The sequence below is a fragment of the Pseudophryne corroboree genome, chromosome 10 (genome assembly GCF_028390025.1).
Source record: "Pseudophryne corroboree isolate aPseCor3 chromosome 10, aPseCor3.hap2, whole genome shotgun sequence".
NCBI lineage: Eukaryota > Metazoa > Chordata > Amphibia > Anura > Myobatrachidae > Pseudophryne > Pseudophryne corroboree.
In genome coordinates, this window is record NC_086453.1 from 133,616,809 (window position 1) to 133,641,326 (window position 24,518).

The window sequence follows — 24,518 nt, forward strand, 5'->3', positions numbered from 1 at the left end:
GTCTATTCATGAAGCAGGGAGAAGTGAGCCAGTGGAGAAGTTGTCCATGGCAACCAATCAGCATTGAAGTGACATTTATCGTTTGCATACTATACAATTGTACGGAGCAGCTGATTGGTTGGGCAACATCTCCGCAGGCTCACTTCACTCTTAACTGCTTCACGAACAGACCCTGATAGATAGTTAGATAGCTAGATATGAGAGAGAGAGAGAGAGAGAGAGAGAGAGAGAGAGAGAGAAGTATATATATATATATATATATATTTTATATGCAGATGTAGCCATGCTCATCTTGTTGAGGAATTAATGATGAACCGATTGCCGTCTGCGAATAGTTGCAGCATGCCGTGATACTACTTGCCACATCGTTGTAAGATGAGCATGGCTACGTCTGTATATATATTTTTAGAGATAATATATATTTTCCCGATTTTAGGTATTGTTTGATTGTAATTTAGGGGTCTATTCATGAAGCAGTGAAAAGTGTGGAGAAGTGAGCCAGTGGAGTAGTTGCCCATGGCAACCAAACAGCATTTAAGTAACATTTATAGTTTGAATACTATACAACTGTACAGAGCAGCTGATTGGTTGCCATTGGCAACTTCTCCACAGGCTCACTTCTCCACTCTTTTCACTGCTTCATATATAGACCCCTTACTGCTTTACCATAAAGCTTATCTCCGTCATGCACTAAATACTAAGACAGCTGCCTAACTCAAACAAATCGCTAGTGTCTCTTAAATAGTCAGGGGAAAATAGAACCACTGTAGTATTATGGGTTTTCTACCGGAAAGCTATACAGCACTGAAACATGATCCTGTCTCAGGTGACTGACTGATGTAAACAAAATATAGTATGTAATTGCTGGACTCTAACACCTAGTGCCAGTAGGGAGCCACACACGCGCACACAAACATTTTTATGACATGATCTGTAGACGAGTACACCTGTCACACACAGTGCTTTCTACCTGCCATTTCCCACAGGTGCACAGATGGTCTAGGAACAAGGCAGTTACAATGCTTGCACATAGATCCTGAGAGGTACGGTGTTTTCTTTTCTTTGTCTTAAATCAGTGTTTAGTGTTTTCAGTGTCAGATATAGGTCTATGGTCCACTGTGCTAAGAAGCTAGATGATACATACACTGGCTGTATAATATTATGATCTGCTTTGTTTAATTAGTATCAGGGTTGTTCTGTTTTATCACTACAGATGATGCTGTGACTTCTCCACAGCTTATAACATCCCCAGACCTTAATTAAGTATCATGTAGCATTCCTGCCACAGGTATCCCATGAGAGTTGAAAGGTTATGTGTCTCCATGGAAAAGACAACGATCTTTCTAACACAGAATTGTCAGCTTGTGATACCTGTGGCAGTAGGCAGAGGCTGGATGACGTGCCTGATGTACTTAGAGATAAGCAAGGTGGTCTTTTGGTTAGCTGCCAGGTTGTAGTCTGAAGAGGCGTGATATGGGTTGTGGTAGTGGGTAATACTTGCAGAAACATGGAGTCCCTTGACGGGGGCTGCAAGCGTAAAGGTTTTGATCAAATTATGTACTCAGGGAGTTGTTAGCAAACCAAAATAGGTTAGCAATTGGGCAAAACTATGTTGCACTGAAGGTGGGGCAGATGTAACATATGCAGAGAGATTTAGATTTGGGTGGGTTATATTGTTTCTGTGTAGAGTAAATACTGGCTGCTTTATTTTGACACTGCAATTTAGATTTCAGTTTGAACACACCCCACCCAAATCTAACTCTCTCTGCACTTGTTATAACTGCCCCACCTGCAGTGCACATGGTTTTGCTCATTGGTGTGCTTCTTTGGTTTGCTAACAACTCTGAATAACCCCCTTAGTCCCCATGCTTTATTATGGTGACGGCATAGCCTCTGTGATTGTCATTTAAATATGCTCACATACCACATGCAACCCAGATCTGGGAGTGGCGAGTGCCTTATAGATATAAGCAGGGCTGTAACTACGTGTGGGCCAGCGGTGCCTGGCACACAGCACAGTCGCCCTGTGGGCGCAACTGTCCGCATCCCTGTTGTGCCGCCACCAACTGCTGAGCCAGTGGCTGAACTTGCGCTGGTGCATTGCACCGGTGCCCAGTGCTACATATGAAGGGGCCCAAAGTTTGCGGCATTGTAATAAGTCAGACTGACTCATTACAAGCCGCCTGCGCTGTGTGCTGCCGCCGGAGCAAGGAGAGTAGCAGAGATGCAGCTCTGGGGGCAGAAGAGCAGGAGGAGGAGGGAGGGGGATACTGGAGCTGCAGCAGCGCACTGTAATTGGTGGCGGTGCCGCTGCAGCTGTCCCTCTCGTTCCATGTTGGCTGGCCGCCACTGTGAATGCTGGGAGGCAGGAAGGTCAGACGGCAGCTTCCAGCAGCTGCATTGAGGTGCCTGAGCCAGCAGAGAGAGACAGTAAGTTACAATCTATCAATCTATCTACCTACTGTATATCTATCTATTTATCCAGGTGTTACACAGTGCATATACCTGCCGTTATGTGTAAAAGGGGACTCTGCTGCCCTAATGTGTAAAAAGGGGACTCATCCTGCTGGAATGTGTTAAAACGGGACTCTGCCAGCAGTAATGTGTATAAAAGGGGACTCTCCCTGCCGTAATGTGTAAAAGGGGGATTCTGCCTGATGGAATGTATAAAAAGTAGAGATGAGCGGGTTCGGTTTCTCTGAATCCGAACCCGCCAGAACTTCATGTTTTTTTTCACGGGTCCGAGCGACTCGGATCTTCCCGCCTTGCTCGGTTAACCCGAGCGCGCCCGAACGTCATCATGACGCTGTCGGATTCTCGCGAGGCTCGGATTCTATCGCGAGACTCGGATTCTATATAAGGAGCCGCGCGTCGCCGCCATTTTCACACGTGCATTGAGATTGATAGGGAGAGGACGTGGCTGGCGTCCTCTCCGTTTAGAATTAGAATAGATTAGAGAGACACTTGATTTACTAATTTTGGGGAGCATTAGGAGTACTCAGTAGTGTACAGTGCAGAGTTTTGCTGATAGTGACCAGTGACCACCACTTTTATTTATAATCCGTTCTCTGCCTGAAAAAAGCGATACACAGCACACAGTGACTCAGTCACATACCATATCTGTGTGCACTGCTCAGGCTCAGGCCAGTGTGCTGCATCATCTATTATCTATATATAATATTATATATATCTGTCTGACTGCTCAGCTCACACAGCTTATAATTGTGGGGGAGACTGGGGAGCACTACTGCAGTGCCAGTTATAGGTTATAGCAGGAGCCAGGAGTACATAATATAATCCGTTCTCTGCCTGAAAAAAGCGATACACAGCACACAGTGACTCAGTCACATACCATATCTGTGTGCACTGCTCAGGCTCAGGCCAGTGTGCTGCATCATCTATTATCTATATATAATATTATATATATCTGTCTGACTGCTCAGCTCACACAGCTTATAATTGTGGGGGAGACTGGGGAGCACTACTGCAGTGCCAGTTATAGGTTATAGCAGGAGCCAGGAGTACATAATATATTATATAGTGAGTGACCACCAGACACACAGTGCAGTTTATTTAATATATCCGTTCTCTGCCTGAAAAAAGCGTACACACAGTGACTCAGTCAGTCACATACCATATCTGTGTGCACTGCTCAGGCTCAGGCCAGTGTGCTGCATCATCTATATATATTATATATCTGTCTGACTGCTCAGCTCACACAGCTTATAATTGTGGGGGAGACTGGGGAGCACTACTGCAGTGCCAGTTATAGGTTATAGCAGGAGCCAGGAGTACATAATATTATATTACAATTAAACAGTGCACACTTTTGCTGCAGGAGTGCCACTGCCAGTGTGACTAGTGACCAGTGACCTGACCACCAGTATATAATATTAGTAGTATACTATCTCTTTATCAACCAGTCTATATTAGCAGCAGACACAGTACAGTGCGGTAGTTCACGGCTGTGGCTACCTCTGTGTCGGCACTCGGCAGCCCGTCCATAATTGTATATACCACCTAACCGTGGTTTTTTTTTCTTTCTTTATACATACATACTAGTTACGAGTATACTATCTCTTTATCAACCAGTCTATATATTAGCAGCAGACACAGTACAGTGCGGTAGTTCACGGCTGTGGCTACCTCTGTGTCGGCACTCGGCAGCCCGTCCATAATTGTATATACCACCTAACCGTGGTTTTTTTTTCTTTCTTTATACATATATACTAGTTACGAGTATACTATCTCTTTATCAACCAGTCTATATATTAGCAGCAGACACAGTACAGTGCGGTAGTTCACGGCTGTGGCTACCTCTGTGTCGGCACTCGGCAGCCCGTCCATAATTGTATATACCACCTAACCGTGGTTTTTTTTTCATTCTTTATACATACATACATACTAGTTACGAGTATACTATCTCTTTATCAACCAGTCTATATTAGCAGCAGACACAGTACAGTGCGGTAGTTCACGGCTGTGGCTACCTCTGTGTCGGCACTCGGCAGCCCGTCCATAATTGTATATACCACCTAACCGTGGTTTTTTTTTCTTTCTTTATACATACATACTAGTTACGAGTATACTATCTCTTTATCAACCAGTCTATATATTAGCAGCAGACACAGTACAGTGCGGTAGTTCACGGCTGTGGCTACCTCTGTGTCGGCACTCGGCAGCCCGTCCATAATTGTATATACCACCTAACCGTGGTTTTTTTTTTCTTTCTTTATACATACATACTAGTTACGAGTATACTATCTCTTTATCAACCAGTCTATATATTAGCAGCAGACACAGTACAGTGCGGTAGTTCACGGCTGTGGCTACCTCTGTGTCGGCACTCGGCAGCCCGTCCATAATTGTATATACCACCTAACCGTGGTTTTTTTTTCTTTCTTTATACATACATACTAGTTACGAGTATACTATCTCTTTATCAACCAGTCTATATATTAGCAGCAGACACAGTACAGTGCGGTAGTTCACGGCTGTGGCTACCTCTGTGTCGGCACTCGGCAGCCCGTCCATAATTGTATATACCACCTAACCGTGGTTTTTTTTTCTTTCTTTATACATACATACTAGTTACGAGTATACTATCTCTTTATCAACCAGTCTATATATTAGCAGCAGACACAGTACAGTGCGGTAGTTCACGGCTGTGGCTACCTCTGTGTCGGCACTCGGCAGCCCGTCCATAATTGTATATACCACCTAACCGTGGTTTTTTTTTCTTTCTTTATACATACATACTAGTTACGAGTATACTATCTCTTTATCAACCAGTCTATATATTAGCAGCAGACACAGTACAGTGCGGTAGTTCACGGCTGTGGCTACCTCTGTGTCGGCACTCGGCAGCCCGTCCATAATTGTATATACCACCTAACCGTGGTTTTTTTCTTTTTCTTTATACATACATACTAGTTACGAGTATACTATCTCTTTATCAACCAGTCTATATATTAGCAGCAGACACAGTACAGTGCGGTAGTTCACGGCTGTGGCTACCTCTGTGTCGGCACTCGGCAGCCCGTCCATAATTGTATACTAGTATCCAATCCATCCATCTCCATTGTTTACCTGAGGTGCCTTTTAGTTGTGCCTATTAAAATATGGAGAACAAAAATGTTGAGGTTCCAAAATTAGGGAAAGATCAAGATCCACTTCCACCTCGTGCTGAAGCTGCTGCCACTAGTCATGGCCGAGACGATGAAATGCCAGCAACGTCGTCTGCCAAGGCCGATGCCCAATGGCATAGTACAGAGCATGTCAAAACCAAAACACCAAATATCAGTAAAAAAAGGACTCCAAAACCTAAAATAAAATTGTCGGAGGAGTAGCGTAAACTTGCCAATATGCCATTTACCACACGGAGTGGCAAGGAACGGCTGAGGCCCTGGTCTATGTTCATGGCTAGTGGTTCAGCTTCACATGAGGATGGAAGCACTCAGCCTCTCGCTAGAAAACTGAAAAGACTCAAGCTGGCAAAAGCACCGCAAAGAACTGTGCGTTCTTTGAAATCCCAAATCCACAAGGAGAGTCCAATTGTGTCGGTTGCGATGCCTGACCTTCCCAACACTGGACGTGAAGAGCATGCGCCTTCCACCATTTGCACGCCCCCTGCAAGTGCTGGAAGGAGCACCCGCAGTCCAGTTCCTGATAGTCAGATTGAAGATGTCAGTATTGAAGTACACCAGGATGAGGAGGATATGGGTGTTGCTGGCGCTGGGGAGGAAATTGACCAGGAGGATTCTGATGGTGAGGTGGTTTGTTTAAGTCAGGCACCCGGGGAGACACCTGTTGTCCGTGGGAGGAATATGGCCGTTGACATGCCAGGTGAAAATACCAAAAAAATCAGCTCTTCGGTGTGGAGGTATTTCACCAGAAATGCGGACAACAGGTGTCAAGCCGTGTGTTCCCTTTGTCAAGCTGTAATAAGTAGGGGTAAGGACGTTAACCACCTCGGAACATCCTCCCTTATACGTCACCTGCAGCGCATTCATAATAAGTCAGTGACAAGTTCAAAAACTTTGGGTGACAGCGGAAGCAGTCCACTGACCAGTAAATCCCTTCCTCTTGTAACCAAGCTCACGCAAACCACCCCACCAACTCCCTCAGTGTCAATTTCCTCCTTCCCCAGGAATGCCAATAGTCCTGCAGGCCATGTCACTGGCAATTCTGACGAGTCCTCTCCTGCCTGGGATTCCTCCGATGCATCCTTGCGTGTAACGCCTACTGCTGCTGGCGCTGCTGTTGTTGCCGCTGGGAGTCGATGGTCATCCCAGAGGGGAAGTCGTAAGCCCACTTGTACTACTTCCAGTAAGCAATTGACTGTTCAACAGTCCTTTGCGAGGAAGATGAAATATCACAGCAGTCATCCTACTGCAAAGCGGATAACTGAGGCCTTGACAACTATGTTGGTGTTAGACGTGCGTCCGGTATCCGCCGTTAGTTCACAGGGAACTAGACAATTTATTGAGGCAGTGTGCCCCCGTTACCAAATACCATCTAGGTTCCACTTCTCTAGGCAGGCGATACCGAGAATGTACACGGACGTCAGAAAAAGACTCACCAGTGTCCTAAAAAATGCAGTTGTACCCAATGTCCACTTAACCACGGACATGTGGACAAGTGGAGCAGGGCAGACTGAGGACTATATGACTGTGACAGCCCACTGGGTAGATGTATGGACTCCCGCCGCAAGAACAGCAGCGGCGGCACCAGTAGCAGCATCTCGCAAACGCCAACTCTTTCCTAGGCAGGCTACGCTTTGTATCACCGCTTTCCAGAATACGCACACAGCTGAAAACCTCTTACGGCAACTGAGGAAGATCATCGCGGAATGGCTTACCCGAATTGGACTCTCCTGTGGATTTGTGGCATCGGACAACGCCAGCAATATTGTGTGTGCATTAAATATGGGCAAATTCCAGCACGTCCCATGTTTTGCACATACCTTGAATTTGGTGGTGCAGAATTTTTTAAAAAACGACAGGGGCGTGCAAGAGATGCTGTCGGTGGCCAGAAAAATTGCGGGACACTTTCGGCGTACAGGCACCACGTACAGAAGACTGGAGCACCACCAAAAACTACTGAACCTGCCCTGCCATCATCTGAAGCAAGAAGTGGTAACGAGGTGGAATTCAACCCTCTATATGCTTCAGAGGTTGGAGGAGCAGCAAAAGGCCATTCAAGCCTATACAATTGAGCACGATATAGTAGGTGGAATGCACCTGTCTCAAGTGCAGTGGAGAATGATTTCAACGTTGTGCAAGGTTCTGATGCCCTTTGAACTTGCCACACGTGAAGTCAGTTCAGACACTGCCAGCCTGAGTCAGGTCATTCCCCTCATCAGGCTTTTGCAGAAGAAGCTGGAGGCATTGAAGAAGGAGCTAAAAGGGAGCGATTCCGCTTGGCATGTGGGACTTGTGGATGCAGCCCTTAATTCGCTTAACAAGGATTCACGGGTGGTCAATCTGTTGAAATCAGAGCACTACATTTTGGCCACCGTGCTCGATCCTAGATTTAAAGCCTACCTTGGATCTCTCTTTCCGGCAGACACAGGTCTGCTGGGGTTGAAAGACCTGCTGGTGACAAAATTGTCAAGTCAAGCGGAACGCGACCTGTCAACATCTCCTCCTTCACATTCTCCCGCAACTGGGGGTGCGAGGAAAAGGCTCAGAATTCCGAGCCCACCCGCTGGCGGTGATGCAGGGCAGTCTGGAGCGACTGCTGATGCTGACATCTGGTCCGGACTGAAGGACCTGACAACGATTACGGACATGTCGTCTACTGTCACTGCATATGATTCTCTCAACATTGATAGAATGGTGGAGGATTATATGAGTGACCGCATCCAAGTAGGCACGTCACACAGTCCGTACTTATACTGGCAGGAAAAAGAGGCAATTTGGAGGCCCTTGCACAAACTGGCTTTATTCTACCTAAGTTGCCCTCCCACAAGTGTGTACTCCGAAAGAGTGTTTAGTGCCGCCGCTCACCTTGTCAGCAATCGGCGTACGAGGTTACATCCAGAAAATGTGGAGAAGATGATGTTCATTAAAATGAATTATAATCAATTCCTCCGCGGAGACATTGACCAGCAGCAATTGCCTCCACAAAGTACACAGGAAGCTGAGATGGTGGATTCCAGTGGGGACGAATTGATAATCTGTGAGGAGGGGGATGTACACGGTGATATATCGGAGGGTGAAGATGAGGTGGACATCTTGCCTCTGTAGAGCCAGTTTGTGCAAGGAGAGATTAATTGCTTCTTTTTTGGGGGGGGTCCAAACCAACCCGTCATATCAGTCACAGTCGTGTGGCAGACCCTGTCACTGAAATGATGGGTTGGTTAAAGTGTGCATGTCCTGTTTTGTTTATACAACATAAGGGTGGGTGGGAGGGCCCAAGGACAATTCCATCTTGCACCTCTTTTTTCTTTTCTTTTTCTTTGCATCATGTGCTGATTGGGGAGGGTTTTTTGGAAGGGACATCCTGCGTGACACTGCAGTGCCACTCCTAGATGGGCCCGGTGTTTGTGTCGGCCACTAGGGTCGCTAATCTTACTCACACAGTCAGCTACCTCATTGCGCCTCTTTTTTTCTTTGCGTCATGTGCTGTTTGGGGAGGGTTTTTTGGAAGGGACATCCTGCGTGACACTGCAGTGCCACTCCTAGATGGGCCCGGTGTTTGTGTCGGCCACTAGGGTCGCTAATCTTACTCACACAGTCAGCTACCTCATTGCGCCTCTTTTTTTCTTTGCGTCATGTGCTGTTTGGGGAGGGTTTTTTGGAAGGGACATCCTGCGTGACACTGCAGTGCCACTCCTAGATGGGCCCGGTGTTTGTGTCGGCCACTAGGGTCGCTAATCTTACTCACACAGCTACCTCATTGCGCCTCTTTTTTTCTTTGCGTCATGTGCTGTTTGGGGAGGGTTTTTTGGAAGGGACATCCTGCGTGACACTGCAGTGCCACTCCTAGATGGGCCCGGTGTTTGTGTCGGCCACTAGGGTCGCTAATCTTACTCACACAGTCAGCTACCTCATTGCGCCTCTTTTTTTCTTTGCGTCATGTGCTGTTTGGGGAGGGTTTTTTGGAAGGGCCATCCTGCGTGACACTGCAGTGCCACTCCTAGATGGGCCCGGTGTTTGTGTCGGCCACTAGGGTCGCTAATCTTACTCACACAGCTACCTCATTGCGCCTCTTTTTTTCTTTGCGTCATGTGCTGTTTGGGGAGGGTTTTTTGGAAGGGCCATCCTGCGTGACACTGCAGTGCCACTCCTAGATGGGCCCGGTGTTTGTGTCGGCCACTAGGGTCGCTAATCTTACTCACACAGCTACCTCATTGCGCCTCTTTTTTTCTTTGCGTCATGTGCTGTTTGGGGAGGGTTTTTTGGAAGGGACATCCTGCGTGACACTGCAGTGCCACTCCTAGATGGGCCCGGTGTTTGTGTCGGCCACTAGGGTCGCTTATCTTACTCACACAGCGACCTCGGTGCAAATTTTAGGACTAAAAATAATATTGTGAGGTGTGAGGTATTCAGAATAGACTGAAAATGAGTGTAAATTATGGTTTTTGAGGTTAATAATACTTTGGGATCAAAATGACCCCCAAATTCTATGATTTAAGCTGTTTTTTAGTGTTTTTGGAAAAAAACACCCGAATCCAAAACACACCCGAATCCGACAAAAAAAATTCGGTGAGGTTTTGCCAAAACGCGTTCGAACCCAAAACACGGCCGCGGAACCGAACCCAAAACCAAAACACAAAACCCGAAAAATTTCAGGCGCTCATCTCTAATAAAAAGGGGACTCTACCTGCCGGAATGTGTAAAAAGGGGACTCTGCCTGCCGTAATATGTAAAAAGGGGACTCTGCCTGCTGTAATGTGTAAAAAGGGGACTCTGCCTGCCGTAATGTGAGATGACAGACCATTCAGATCTCTGTGACATGTGGGTAGAGCTTCTGAAATGGTTGCAGAGTCTACTATGTCATCGTCATTGTAACTGATTGGTAAACAGTAAAATTGCAAAGAATTAGACATGACAGATAATTACATTTCACCCATGGACTTCCTGCAAGTGTTACACAATGTAGCTACTAATGCATTTGTACATGTCTCTGTAAGTAATTGTGGCTGTGCTGTCATTTAGTTGATATTTCATAGACCTCCTGGCTATTTGTACCTTTGTTCACTGAACTGAATAGGACAGAATTAATACTCTGTGAGAAACATTTTCAAATGATACCTGCACAGCAAAATACTGACACAGCATCACACTTGCAGTGGGCTGCAGGTGATGGTATTGTGCTTCAAATACACTGCTCAAAAAAATAAAGGGAACACTAAAATAACACATCCTAGATCTGAATGAATGAACTATTCTTATTAAATACTTTGTTCTTTACATAGTTGAATGTGCTGACAACAAAATCACACAAAAATTATCAATGGAAATCAAATTTATTAACCCATGGAGGTCTGGATTTGGAGTCACCCTCAAAATTAAAGTGGAAAAAACACACTACAGGCTGATCCAACTTTGATGTAATGTCCTTAAAACAAGTCAAAATGAGGCTCAGTAGTGTGTGTGGCCTCCACGTGCCTGTATGACCTCCCTACAACCCACACAAGTGGCTCAGGTAGTGCAGCTCATCCAGGATGGCACATCAATGCGAGCTGTGGCAAGAAGGTTTGCTGTGTCTGTCAGCGTAGTGTCCAGAGCATGGAGGCGCTAACAGGAGACAGGCCAGTACATCAGGAGACGTGGAGGAGGGCAACAACCCAGCAGCAGGACCGCTACCTCCCCCTTTGTGCAAGGAGGAACAGGAGGAGCACTGCCAGAGCCCTGCAAAATGACCTCCAGCAAGCCACAAATGTGCATGTGTCTACTCAAACGATCAGAAACAGACTCCATGAGGGTGGTATGAGGGCCCGACGTCCACAGGTAGGGGTTGTGCTTACAGCCCAACACCGTGCAGGACGTTTGGCATTTGCCAAAGAACACCAAGATTGGCAAATTCGCCACTGGCCCCCTTGCTCTTCACAGATGAAAGCAGGTTCTCACTGAGCACATGTGACAGAGTCTGGAGACGCCAAGGAGAACGTTCTGCTGCCTGCAACATCCTCCAGCATGACCGGTTTGGCAGTGGGTCAGTAATGGTGTGGGGTGGCATTTCTTTGGGGGACTGCACAGCCCTCCATGTGCTCGCCAGAGGTAGCCTGACTGCCATTAGGTACCGAGATGAGATCCTCAGACCCCTTGTGAGACCATATGCTGGTGCGGTTGGTCCTGGGTTCCTCCTAATGCAAGACAATGCTAGACCTCATGTGGCTGGAGTGTGTCAGCAGTTCCTGCAAGATGAAGGCATTGATGCTATGGACTGGCCCGCCCGTTCCACAGACCTGAATTCAATTGAGCACATCTGGGACATCATGTCTAGCTCCATCCACCAACGCCACGTTGCACCACAGACTGTCCAGGAGTTGGCGGATGCTTTAATCCAGGTCTGGGAGGAGATCCCTCAGGAGACCATCCGCCACCTCATCAGGAGCATGCCCAGGCATTGTAGGGAGGTCATACAGGCACGTGGAGGCCACACACACTACTGAGCCTCATTTTGACTTGTTTTAAGGACATTACATCAAAGTTGGATCAGCCTGTAGTGTGTTTTTCCACTTTAATTTTGAGGGTGACTCCAAATCCAGACCTCCATGGGTTAATAAATTTGATTTCCATTGATAATTTTTGTGTGATTTTTGTCAGCACATTCAGCTTTGCAAAGAACAAAGTATTTAATAAGAATATTTCATTAATTCAGATCTTGGATGTGTTATTTTAGTGTTCCCTTTATTTTTTTGAGCAGTGTACTATTACTCATTTCAATTTCCTGCTTAAACATGCCAAGAAGAGGCAGCTTTTGTGAGCTGCCGTTTAGCATATTAACCCCTGGTTCTGATAGGTGAGAGAGCTCAAAATACTTGTTGTTTAAGCTCTCTTGACTGTCTAAACTTAAATAAAGATGAAGGGGTCTATTTATTAACATTATTTTTACTAAAATAATGTGAAAAAGGGTGTGTTCACACCCTTTTCACATTATTTTAGTATCACCTGAATGTATTAAAGGACATTTGGAGCAGTTTTCATGAAAAACTGGTCCAAACCCTTTAATTAACTTATATTAAGTAAGCCACATCGCCATTCCCCATACTTATAATGGGAAATGCGATCTGACCAGATTTACTAAGAATTTTTTTTTTTTTTTAAATACTGCAGTGTGCCCTGTGATAATCTCGCCAGCTCAGCCTGGCGAGTTCACAGGGCAGCACTGCGATAATGTGGCATTTGGCCAGCTTTCTCTGCCCCTGGCAGAGAAAGCTGAGCGGGGACCCGGCAGAGTGATCAGCTATCCGTGTCCGATGGACACACAAACTAATCACAGTGTAAAAAGTAAAAAAACCAAAAAAAACCATACTCACCTGTCCAGGGAACTGGTGTCCGCTGCTCCGGTGAGCGCTGCCGGGCGCAGTGTATCCCATGTGCTGCAATGTGACCCCGGTGCAGTAAAGTGAGGCTGCAAAGCGGCAGCGCACTTTACAGCACCGGGGGTCACCGCAGCGCACAGGATCCGGTGCCAGGCAGCACAGCAGAAGCAGCGCGGACTAACTCCCTGGACTGGTGAGTATATTGATCTTCTGGGGGTAGGGGGGGGTCCGTGGCGTGCAGGGGTAGTCGCAACGGGGGGGGGGGTCATCCGAGCGGCGATGTCGGCGGGGAGGCGCATGCACAGCAGGACATCAGGGTATTTTTTCCAAAATATATCCCCCGATGATGCTGCGGAGTATCATCGCAGGGACAGAGCTTGACCGCAAGCTCTGTCCCTAGACGCGATAATTGATACATTCCTGCGATGTAATCAATTATCGCAGTGCGAGTTTGGGCGATTTTATCACCCGTCATCTGCATCCTGGATGCGGATGGTGATAAATAGGCCCCATAGAATCCTTCCTCCTCTTCAATGACTTGCCAGTGCTTGGGGCCAACAAATGAATGGGCCCCTGTAATTTGAGCAGACTGGCTTTATGCTGACTGGGGTTTTCCTGAAATCCCACAGAAATTATGTACGTGTTTGTGGCATTATGAGAGTCAGCCAGGGCTACCATCAGAGATTGTTGGGCCACTGACTGATAAAATAGGCAGAGCACCCCCCATCCACCCCTAATACATCCACATAAAATACAGGGGAAAAGACAGATCTGCATAGAATAAAATAAAAAAGCCAGATCCACATAATACACTCCAACACTCCTCTTGTGTTGGTACCAGTGGCGTAACTACTGCCCCCGCAGCCACTGCGGTGGCTTGGAGGCGCAGGGCTGCGGGGGCGCCGCCACCACTGATTGCTGCTGTTTCGGGAAGGAGCCGGAGGGCACAGTGCACGCCACTCCTGTGTGTCCCTACTGAGTCTCCGGTGGCAGCGGCGTGTCTGTTAAATTAAGTGCCGGTTCGTGAGCTGACAGACATGCTGCTGGAGACACAGGAGGGATACACTGGAGAGGTGCACGCTGTGCCCTCCGGCTCCTTACCAAAACTCACAGCAGCGGGGGAGCCCGGGGAGGGTGTGTACCTGGCACTGGGGGGACATATTTGGCACTGGGGGTATATGTGTACCTGGCACTGGGGGGGCATATGGGTAGCTGGCACTGGGGGTCATATTTGGCACTAGGGGATTATGTGTACCTGGCAAAGGGGGGGGGGGCATGTTTGGCAATGGGGGTATATGTGTACCTGGCATTGGGGGGAATGTATTAAAGGACATTTGGAGCAGTTTTCATGAAAAACTGGTCCAAACCCTTTAATTAACTTATATTAAGTAAGCCACATCGCCATTCCCCATACTTATAATGGGAAATGCGATCTGACCAGATTTACTAAGAATTTTTTTTTTTTTTTAAATACTGCAGTGTGCCCTGTGATAATCTCGCCAGCTCAGCCTGGCGAGTTCACAGGGCAGCACTGCGATAATGTGGCATTTGGCCAGCTTTCTCTGCCCCTGGCAGAGAAAGCTGAGCGGGGACCCGGCAGAGTGATCAGCTATCTGTGTCCGATGGACACACAAACTGATCACAGTGTAAAAAGTAAAAAAAACAAAAAAAACCATACTCGCCTGTCCAGGGAGCTGGTGTCCGCTGCTCCGGTGAGCGCTGCCGGGCGCAGTGTATCCTATGTGCTGCAATGTGACCCCGGTGCAGTAAAGTGACGCTGCAAAGCGGCAGCGCACTTTACAGCACCGTGGGTCACCGCAGCGCACAGGATCCGGTGCCAGGCAGCACAGCAGAAGCAGCGCGGACTAACTCCCTGGACTGGTGAGTATATTGATCTTCTGGGGGGGGGGGTCCGTGGCGTGCAGGGGTAGTCGCAACGGGGGGGGTTGTCCGTGCGGCGATGTCGGCGGGGAGGCGCATGCACAGCAGGACATCGGGGTATTTTTTCCAAAATATATCCCCCGATGATGCTGCGGAGTATCATCGCAGGGACAGAGCTTGACCGCAAGCTCTGTCCCTAGACGCGATAATTGATACATTCCTGCGATGTAATCAATTATCGCAGTGCGAGTTTGGGCGATTTTATCACCCGTCATCCGCATCCTGGATGCGGATGGTGATAAATAGGCCCCATAGAATCCTTCCTCCTCTTCAATTACTTGCCAGTGCTTGGGGCCAACAAAAGAATGGGCCCCTGTAATTTGAGCAGACTGGCTTTATGCTGACTGGGGTTTTCCTGAAATCCCACAGAAATTATGTACGTGTTTGTGGCATTATGAGAGTCAGCCAGGGCTGCCATCAGAAATTGTTGGGCCACTGACTGATAAAATAGGCAGAGCACCCCCCATCCACCCCTAATACATCCACATAAAATACAGGGAAAAAGACAGATCTGCATAGAATAAAATAAAAAAGCCAGATCCACATAATACACTCCAACACTCCTCTTGTGTTGGTACCAGTGGCGTAACTACTGCCCCCGCAGCCACTGCGGTGGCTTGGAGGCGCAGGGCTGCGGGGGCGCCGCCGCCACTGATTGCTGCTGTTTCGGGAAGGAGCCGGAGGGCACAGTGCACGCCACTCCTGTGTGTCCCTCCTGAGTCTCCGGTGGCAGCGGCGTGTCTGTTAAATTAAGTGCCGGTTCGTGAGCTGACAGACATGCTGCTGGAGACACAGGAGGGATACACAGGAGAGGTGCACGCTGTGCCCTCCGGCTCCTTACCAAAACTCACAGCAGCGGGGGAGCCCGGGGAGGGTGTGTACCTGGCACTGGGGGGACATATTTGGCACTGGGGGTATATGTGTACCTGGCACTGGGGGGGGGGGGGGGGGCATATGGGTAGCTGTCACTGGGGGTCATATTTGGCACTAGGGGATTATGTGTACCTGGCAATGGGGGGGGGTATATTTGGCAATGGGGGTATATGTGTACCTGGCATTGGGGGGGGGGCATATTTGGCACTGGGGGTATATGTGTAGCTGGCACTGGGGGGCATATTTGGCACTGGGTTATATGTGTACCTGGCACTGGGAGGCATATTTGGCACTGGGGGTATATGTGTACCTGCCACTGGGGGGCGGGGCATATTTTGCACTGGGGGTATATGTGTACCTGGCACTGGGGATGGGGGGGGGGATATTTGGCACTGGAGGTATATGTGTACCTGGCACTGTGGGGGAATATATGGCACTGGGGGCACATGTGGCACTGAGAGCACAGCCCTAGCAACAGGCATTACCCCCTGGTTACAAGCACAACACCCAGTTCATGAAATCCCTGGCAACAAGCATTACCCCCTAGCAACGAGCATGCCATACAGTGCATGAAACTCCTGGCAACGAATATTACCCCCTGGCAAGAAGCTTGAAACCCAGCACATGATACCTCTGGCAACAAGCATAAAACCTAGTGCATGAAACCCCTGACAACGAGCATGACACCCTGAGCATGAAAACCCCTGGCACCGTGCATGGAACCAAGAGCATGAAACCCCTAGCAATGAGCAGGTAATTTAAAAGTAATTAGAAGCGTTACTGTAGGGCTTAATGTGTAATGGGCATTGTGGTGTGTGGCATAATGTATCACGGACATTGCGGTGTGTGTCATAATGTGTCACAGGCATTACGGTGTGTGGCATACTATATAATGGGCATTGTGGTATAATGTCTCAGGGTCATTGCAGTGTGTGGCATACTGTAATGTATCACGGACATTGCGGTGTGTGTCATAATGTGTTAAGGCATTGTATGTGCTATAATGTATCAGGGGCATTGCAGTGTGTAGCATAATGTATAACGGGCATTGCGATGTGTGGCATAATGTTTCGGGGACATTATGGTGTGTGGCATATTGGGTCATAGGCATTACGGTGTGTGGCATAATGTATAGTGGGCATTACTATAAGGAGGAAAAATGACAAATAATGTAAGGGGCATGAATCAGGATGATTTTTTTTCCTGTGGTGGCCAACGTCTGGACATGCAGGTTGCAAAACTGGGGTATAAGGTAGTCTTTCTCTGCAATACCACTCACCTTTATGCAAAGCCACGCCCATTTCAGCAAAGCCACACACCCTTTTTGCGGCACGCGCACACAGATTGATCACTTTACTAGTGCCAATTATGGAGGGGTGGCACCAGAGAATGTTTTGGCTTGGGGGAGAAAAAATTCTAGTTACTCCACTGGTTGGTGCAGCCCTCTCATAGGAACCCTTCAGCCCCCTCATGTGGCATACAAGCCAGCACCCTCCTGTGTCACTCCAGCGCCCGCTCATGTGCCACTCCAACCAGCTCTCCTAATGTGCCTCTCCGTCCAGACCCCCTCATGTGTAACTCCAGCCCCCACCATGTGCCACTCCAGCCAGCTCTAATGTGCCCCTTCATCCAGCCCCTCCCATGTGTCACTTTAGCTCCCTCTCCATCCTGCATCGTTTCACTCCATCCAGACCCATTTGTACCTCCGGCCCCCTAATGAGCACCTCCAGCCAGCCCCATCTCATGTGTCACTCCATCCAGCCCCCCTAAATGTGCTCCTGCTGCCAGCTCTGCCTCATATGTCACTCTAGCAAGCACGTACCTCAACTTCTTTGATAATTCTTCTGAACGTGTCCTGGTTCCTCTCTTTGTGAGTGAAGTCATATGCTTGTATGGCAGAAAAAGAAACTAGTGACCGCCCCTGGAGCTAGCACCTTGCAGGCTGTCAGCAGTAATTACCAGAGAGCTGCAAGAGACTTCAGCCAGTGCAGCACCCCCCCCCCCCCCCCTTCCCCCCTCATATTGTTGGTGGAACTTGCAGTCTGACAGAAAATGCCCTAACTACAACCCTGGCAGCCCGGGACTCAATCACTGGCCGCCCCTCCATGATGGCGGCCCTAGTGCCAGTATTCACTGACAGTCAATGACATGTACTGGAATACTGCCACTTGTAGTACTACAAGTGCTATCATTCACATATGCTCATATACATACAGAAACTTGTAGTGCCACAAGTATACACTATAAGTGTTTGCCCAGTAATAAAGTAATAAATAGTATTGTCCAATTTGTATATGCTTACTTGCCTACTCACACAAAATGGCCGGGGAGGCCCCCAAAAATCTGGTGGCATTCCTGGCCACCCTCAAAAGTGGGCAAGCCTCCCGCAGTCAGCTTGTACCCAGCGCACTGTCCCCTGCTCACCCCACAGCCGCCTGCTACCAGAGGAAATATGGAGGGGAGATAATAATTTGCGCTGAATCACGTCATTGCGGCCCCACCTCCCTTTACAATGCCAATAATTCTGCCATTGCATAGGAGGGGCGGGGCTGTGATGACACAATTGTGTCTCCACAACACTGGACCACCGCCTTTTCTGGAGTAACGCCCCCTGTTGTGCCGACCTGGCTGCTCCAATTCGACATGTATATCATGCCCCCAATTATATACATAATAACATCATAGTGTACTGTACCTTAATATAAATAATAATTTAATTCCAGGGTGCTCACAGGTCTGTTATAGGGTCATGCACACGTTACTTTTTATATATTTGGTTGACGGAAGCATGCGCCTTATATATATATATATATATATATATATATATATATATACATACATAATCTGTATCTCTCTCTCTCTGTGTGTATGTATATCATACTTGCCTACCTGACCCTCTCCATGAGGGAGAAAATGCTCTGTTCCTGGACTTTCCTGGTAATGTATGATTGCTATCACCTGTGGTGAGCTAGTTAATTGATAAGAAAGGTGTTTTACCACAGGTGATGACAATCATACATTACCAGGAAAGTCCAGGAACAGAGCATTTTCTCCCTCATGGACAGGGTCAGGTAGGCAAGTATGATGTGTATATATATATAATATATATTATATATATATATATATATATATATATATATATATATATAATATTATATAAATATACTTTTTTTAATGATTTCAGGTATTCAAATTCTGAGAGTAAAAATATGTATCAAATGAATTCATCAGTACCGATTTGGGAGAAATCTCAGACTTAGGGAATACTTTTCCGGTCAGCCTAAACAGGCCGAAAAAAAGTTTTTTTAAAAAAAGTTCTAAATTTGATCCCATTTCATACAATCCCAGCATGAAGACATTCCTCCGACTGGTCAATGATGACATACAGCATTTCAAGCCCCCACGTATGTTTGATAATCTCACTCCGGGTGAAAGAAAGGCACTCAAGAGGCTGAGGGATGATACCTCAGTCGTAATAAGACCAGCCGATAAAGGCGGTGCCGTGGTAGTCCAGGATTGGACTGATTACGATACAGAGGTGAGTCGTCAGTTGGCGGATACTAATATATACCGAAGGGTAGCGACCAATCCGATACCCTCTATCAAAAAGACCATTGATCAGAGTCTGAGGAGAGGACTAGAGAGTAATTGGATAGACCAGGATCTTTGTGATTTTTTGAGTGTAGACGAGCCAAAATGTCCCATTATCTATACACTCCCTAAAATTCATAAAACGATGATTAACCCGCCTGGGCGACCGATTATCGCAGCCGAAGGCTCATTATTACAACCGATAGCCAGGTGGGTGGATTCTATATTACAGCCACATGTTAACAAGTGCCGCAGTTATATACGCGACACTGGCGATTTTCTTCAGCAACTAGGACTGATTGAGGTCCCGAGGGGCAAATGCCTCCTATGTACCATGGATGTACAATCATTGTACACCATTATACCACACAATGAAGGACTGGAGACTATAAGGGATGTACTCACTGGAAGTACAGCTGGTAATGTACCGACTGAATTCATTTTAGAATTAATCAATCTGGTTTTAAGTTTAAACCACTTCAAATACAAGGATTCTTATTTCCTTCAATGCTCAGGGACAGCCATGGGCTCCAATCTGGCGCCTGCATATGCTAATCTTTATATGTCGAATTTTGAGGAAACCCATATTTTGCCCATTTATGGATCAAAAATTCCTTTCTATAAACGATTCATTGATGACGTCTTCCTACTTTGGGAGGACACACAGGAATCCTTTATTGAAATGGTTAACAATATTAACACACTTAATAGCCCGGTAAAGTTCACATGCGAGAGCTCTCAACATTCAGTTCATTTTCTTGATGTGAATGTGTCCATACAAAATGGAGCTTTTGTTACATCCCTATACAGGAAGTCCACAGATAGAAACACCACCTTACTGACCAGTAGTTTCCATCCCCCCTCGTTAAAAAACAATCTACCCATCTCACAATTTCTACGAGTAATGCGCATCAATAATGATGAGGAAATCAGGGAGAAACAATTGGTGGAAATGAAACAAAGGTTTAAAGAACGAGGTTACTCTACCAAAGTGATTAGCAACAGTTTGCATAGAGCTAGGAACCTATTCAGCACAAAAACACCTCCGGTGGTTGCTAATGAAAATCGTATGATCTACACCACGAAGTTTGATAATTACGCACACTTTACATGTAAAACATTGCGGAAGCATTGGCCAATCTTAAAATCTGACCAAGGGTTACCATTTACACACACAAATCCTCCTATGATGGCTTACAAACGGGGGCCTAATTTACGACAGATGCTGATGAGACCTACATTGGTACCTGAGACTAAGTTGAATTTTCTTCAGATTATGAGTAAAAAACCGGGCTGCTTTTCATGTGGGAAATGCACAACGTGCAGATCCCTGCAGACTGGTTCCACCTTTCCCCATCCACATTCAGGTAGGAATATTAAAATCAGGTACCACCTACACTGCAGGCTAGACTTCGTGGTGTATACTTTAACATGTCCTTGTGGTTTATGTTACGTGGGGCTCACCACCCAATGTTTTAGGGAACGGATGGCGAACCATCGGTTATCCATTAGGACCGCAATACAAACAGGTACCAGTGACAAGCCTGTTGCCAGACATTATTTACAACGAGGACACCAGGTAGCTAATCTGAAATGCAGATTAATTGATTGGGTTCCACCGTTGAGCCGCGGTGGGGACCGTACCCAAATGTTACGCCAAAGGGAGAGCTTCTGGATTGCTCACCTCAACACGGTCTCACCCAAAGGTCTCAATGAACACGCTGCTATGAATGCCTTTCTGTGAACTCATTAGCATATATTTTAATAGATGTTAATATTGATATATACTTGCGGGATTCTGTGGTCCTCATGAGTTGACCTGACCTAGAAAAAATGTTTAATGTAAGTGCTATGGTTTGAGACATAATCCGAGAACCACCGTTAAAAAGATTTCTTCATATATATATGAAACTGAGTCTCTTTATTAGTATTAATTAATTGCGTGTGTAATTAACATTGATAGTATTAATTAGGAAGTAAGATTACTCTGATGCGATGAAAATCATCTTTGGAGGTTTTCGTTTTGAGGTCTCTTACTGTAGCACATTGATGTTTTAATCTTTATTTGATGTATATGATTTTTTGTAACATGTCTGTCCACAGTGACCACTGCGCCCCTTTGATGATTTAACGTGTGAGCATGTTTCAGTACTATTTAACTCTCTTGTGATCCATTCTTATATTCCCTAGTGGATTGAACGTATTTTTCCCCAAGTGTGTATTGTATCTCCCCTTTTGCGTTAATTGACGATCCGTCTGTCAGTAGTATTAATCCCTTGTTTGAACCTATGTGGCTATCGTAGAGACCGGAGCGCATAGCGCTTCCGGTTTCTGACTTCCTGGTTGTGGAACGCATTTGCGTTCCACCACAGCCGCGACTGTTGTTTTTACTGATGCGGCGGTATGCTGGACAGCGAGACGGGTCGTTATGCAATAGGGAGGTTAGATGGATACCAGCAAGGGTAGCAGCCCTAATGGGAGTGACTTTTTTACACCATGAGAGCGTTTAGGGACGGATTTGAGGGTGCACTACACACTTCCGGTTTGAAGCGTATTTAAGGACAGCCCAGCAGCTTTCAAGCTGTGTGGCTGTAGAGGTGGTGAGGACTCGATCACCATGTGTGAGTATTGCAGTTTTTACATTTGTGGTATGACAGCAACTGTAGTGGTGGTCTCCAGGACTAAGAGGTTGGTTTATTTGCTTGCAGTGATTATTTTGGTTGTCTAAGACGTCCTATGAGAAGTGAACTCTAATGCACCTAATAGTAAGTACCCTGGTGTGTGTTCACTGATGGGTGAAAATATGCACACACGTAGACCATGCACATGTCAGTAAGTCTGAGTTTTTTTTCAGATACATGCATTTATTTATTTATTTACAGAAATTCTGCTTGAATATGACCTTACCAACCCTACAGACCGGGTATTGTCTGAACCTGACATATTGATTAGTCTGAGTAAGTGTATAGGGCTAGCGACATTTTGAAGCTAGTGTTTACCTATCTTAGAGGTTGGTGAAACCTGGTATCCACATATGGTGTGATATGTATCTGCGGTGTAGTTTGGTCCATTCACGACTATCACCTATACAGACACTGGTCAATACGTACGATTCACTTTGGTGATTATTGAATCTTTCTTGATAATCGATCAAAATGGGCGTGGTGGTTCACTAATGTTTTATTAGTTTGTTCTCATTTTTTGTATTATGTTTGTTTAATGTATGTATACGTTTTATTTTGTGTTTTTCCAGTAATCAATATTTGATGCTCTCTTAAACTGGAAGTTTATCTTGATAAAGATCCTAAACTGAGGATCGAAACGTCGATAAAATAAGCCTAGATTTGACTGCAATAAAGCCATTGTGAAAGATGATCGTGTGAGAAATCATTGAATTGGAAGAGTGCACCTCCATATTGTTGGATTTTTGTTTAAATATTGTGGGTCTACCATTTGTATGGAGACTTCCACTAGGAGCACCCCACTGTTGTCATAATATTCCGATGTGAGTGCAGGAATATACTTGCTATGTTCTATGGTTGGCCTTGTACCTCCATATTTTCTGACACCCATCATTAGATTGTATATTAATTGAGTTACAAAAAAATAGAATACTCAAGTGTTCAGATTGTTTTTATTACTTTTTAATTTGTGACAAAATTATATGTTTTTTTGTTGTTTGTAGATTATTGGGTAGGTTTTCTCTACATACCACAGATATCCCCATAACATGGCCCAAGGAGGCACATGTTCATTTGATGAAGGGTTGTTATCCAGAGCCGAGCAAAGCATTATTTCATTTACTGATGATGATATTGAAAAAGTTCTGTTCGATGAATTAGATTTCGACACCTTGCCTGCTGAATCGTCCGCAGACATATTCTACAAGATAATGAGATTAAAACGCCGAGAGGTGGATTTATTATTACACGGACAGTTTCTGTCTGAATATCACAGACGGAAACTGATACCTCGTGGTTTTAGGGTCAATAATGTACCAACCCTGGGCCGAAATAACCCAGTTTTCTGTAGCAGATGGTGCTCCATTCTCAATAAATGTTCACTTGATCTGTTGATATTGGTTGTAGAGGAAGTAGGAATTGAACTAAAGAAGGTCAAGGCGGAGATTGAGCAATTAGAGGCCATCTCGTTGTCCACCCTACGGGACGATAAGAACAATAACTGGGTAGAAAGATTGCAGACGCAGGTGGATACATACAGGAATGAATTGACCTCATTTAAAAGAAAAAAACTATCCACTGTAACAGCGGACTATCAAAACCACACCGTGTACCGATGGTTGTTAGGCAACAGTAATCCGCATCAAAGCAATCGCACCGGACGATTCTTTAGGAAGCATAGACATAACCCCTTTCCACGTGAGACTGCCTCATCTATATCTACGTCGGACACTGATTTATCCGACACACAGCGGGGCAATACTGCCCATTTTTTAGAAAAAACAACTGGACCCAAGGGCCTTCCACCGGCCCGCGGAGACTCGCGAAACACCGAACAACCACGAGGAGAGGCGGTTATAAAAAGGAGGGGTCGCAGGAAACAAAATTAGATTTAGTATTGAATTTATCTAAACGCAGTCTTGACCAGTCTGAATTAAGTCTTCTTGTGAGAGGATTGTCATTTGTGCCCACCTTTCCTCATCAAGCCTTTCAGGGTACGGTTGATCAGTACCGATTTGGGAGAAATCTCAGACTTAGGGAATACTTTTCCGGTCAGCCTAAACAGGCCGAAAAAAAGTTTTTTTAAAAAAAGTTCTAAATTTGATCCCATTTCATACAATCCCAGCATGAAGACATTCCTCCGACTGGTCAATGACGACATACAGCATTTCAAGCCCCCACGTATGTTTGATAATCTCACTCCGGGTGAAAGAAAGGCACTCAAGAGGCTGAGGGATGATACCTCAGTCGTAATAAGACCAGCCGATAAAGGCGGTGCCGTGGTAGTCCAGGATTGGACTGATTACGATACAGAGGTGAGTCGTCAGTTGGCGGATACTAATATATACCGAAGGGTAGCGACCAATCCGATACCCTCTATCAAAAAGACCATTGATCAGAGTCTGAGGACTAGAGAGTAATTGGATAGACCAGGA

General features: G+C 46.2%; 1 protein-coding gene across 1 annotated transcript in view; it reads left to right on the plus strand.

The window, feature by feature from the left end:
- Positions 1–960: 960 nt before the first annotated feature.
- Positions 961–24,518, plus strand: part of LOC134966231 (galactoside alpha-(1,2)-fucosyltransferase 2-like) — a 194,519-nt gene continuing 170,961 nt past the window's right edge. Inside the window, exon 1 of the mRNA XM_063942803.1 lies at positions 961–1,043. The gene's annotated coding sequence lies outside the window, so the exon portion shown is untranslated. The remainder of the gene's footprint in view (positions 1,044–24,518) is intronic.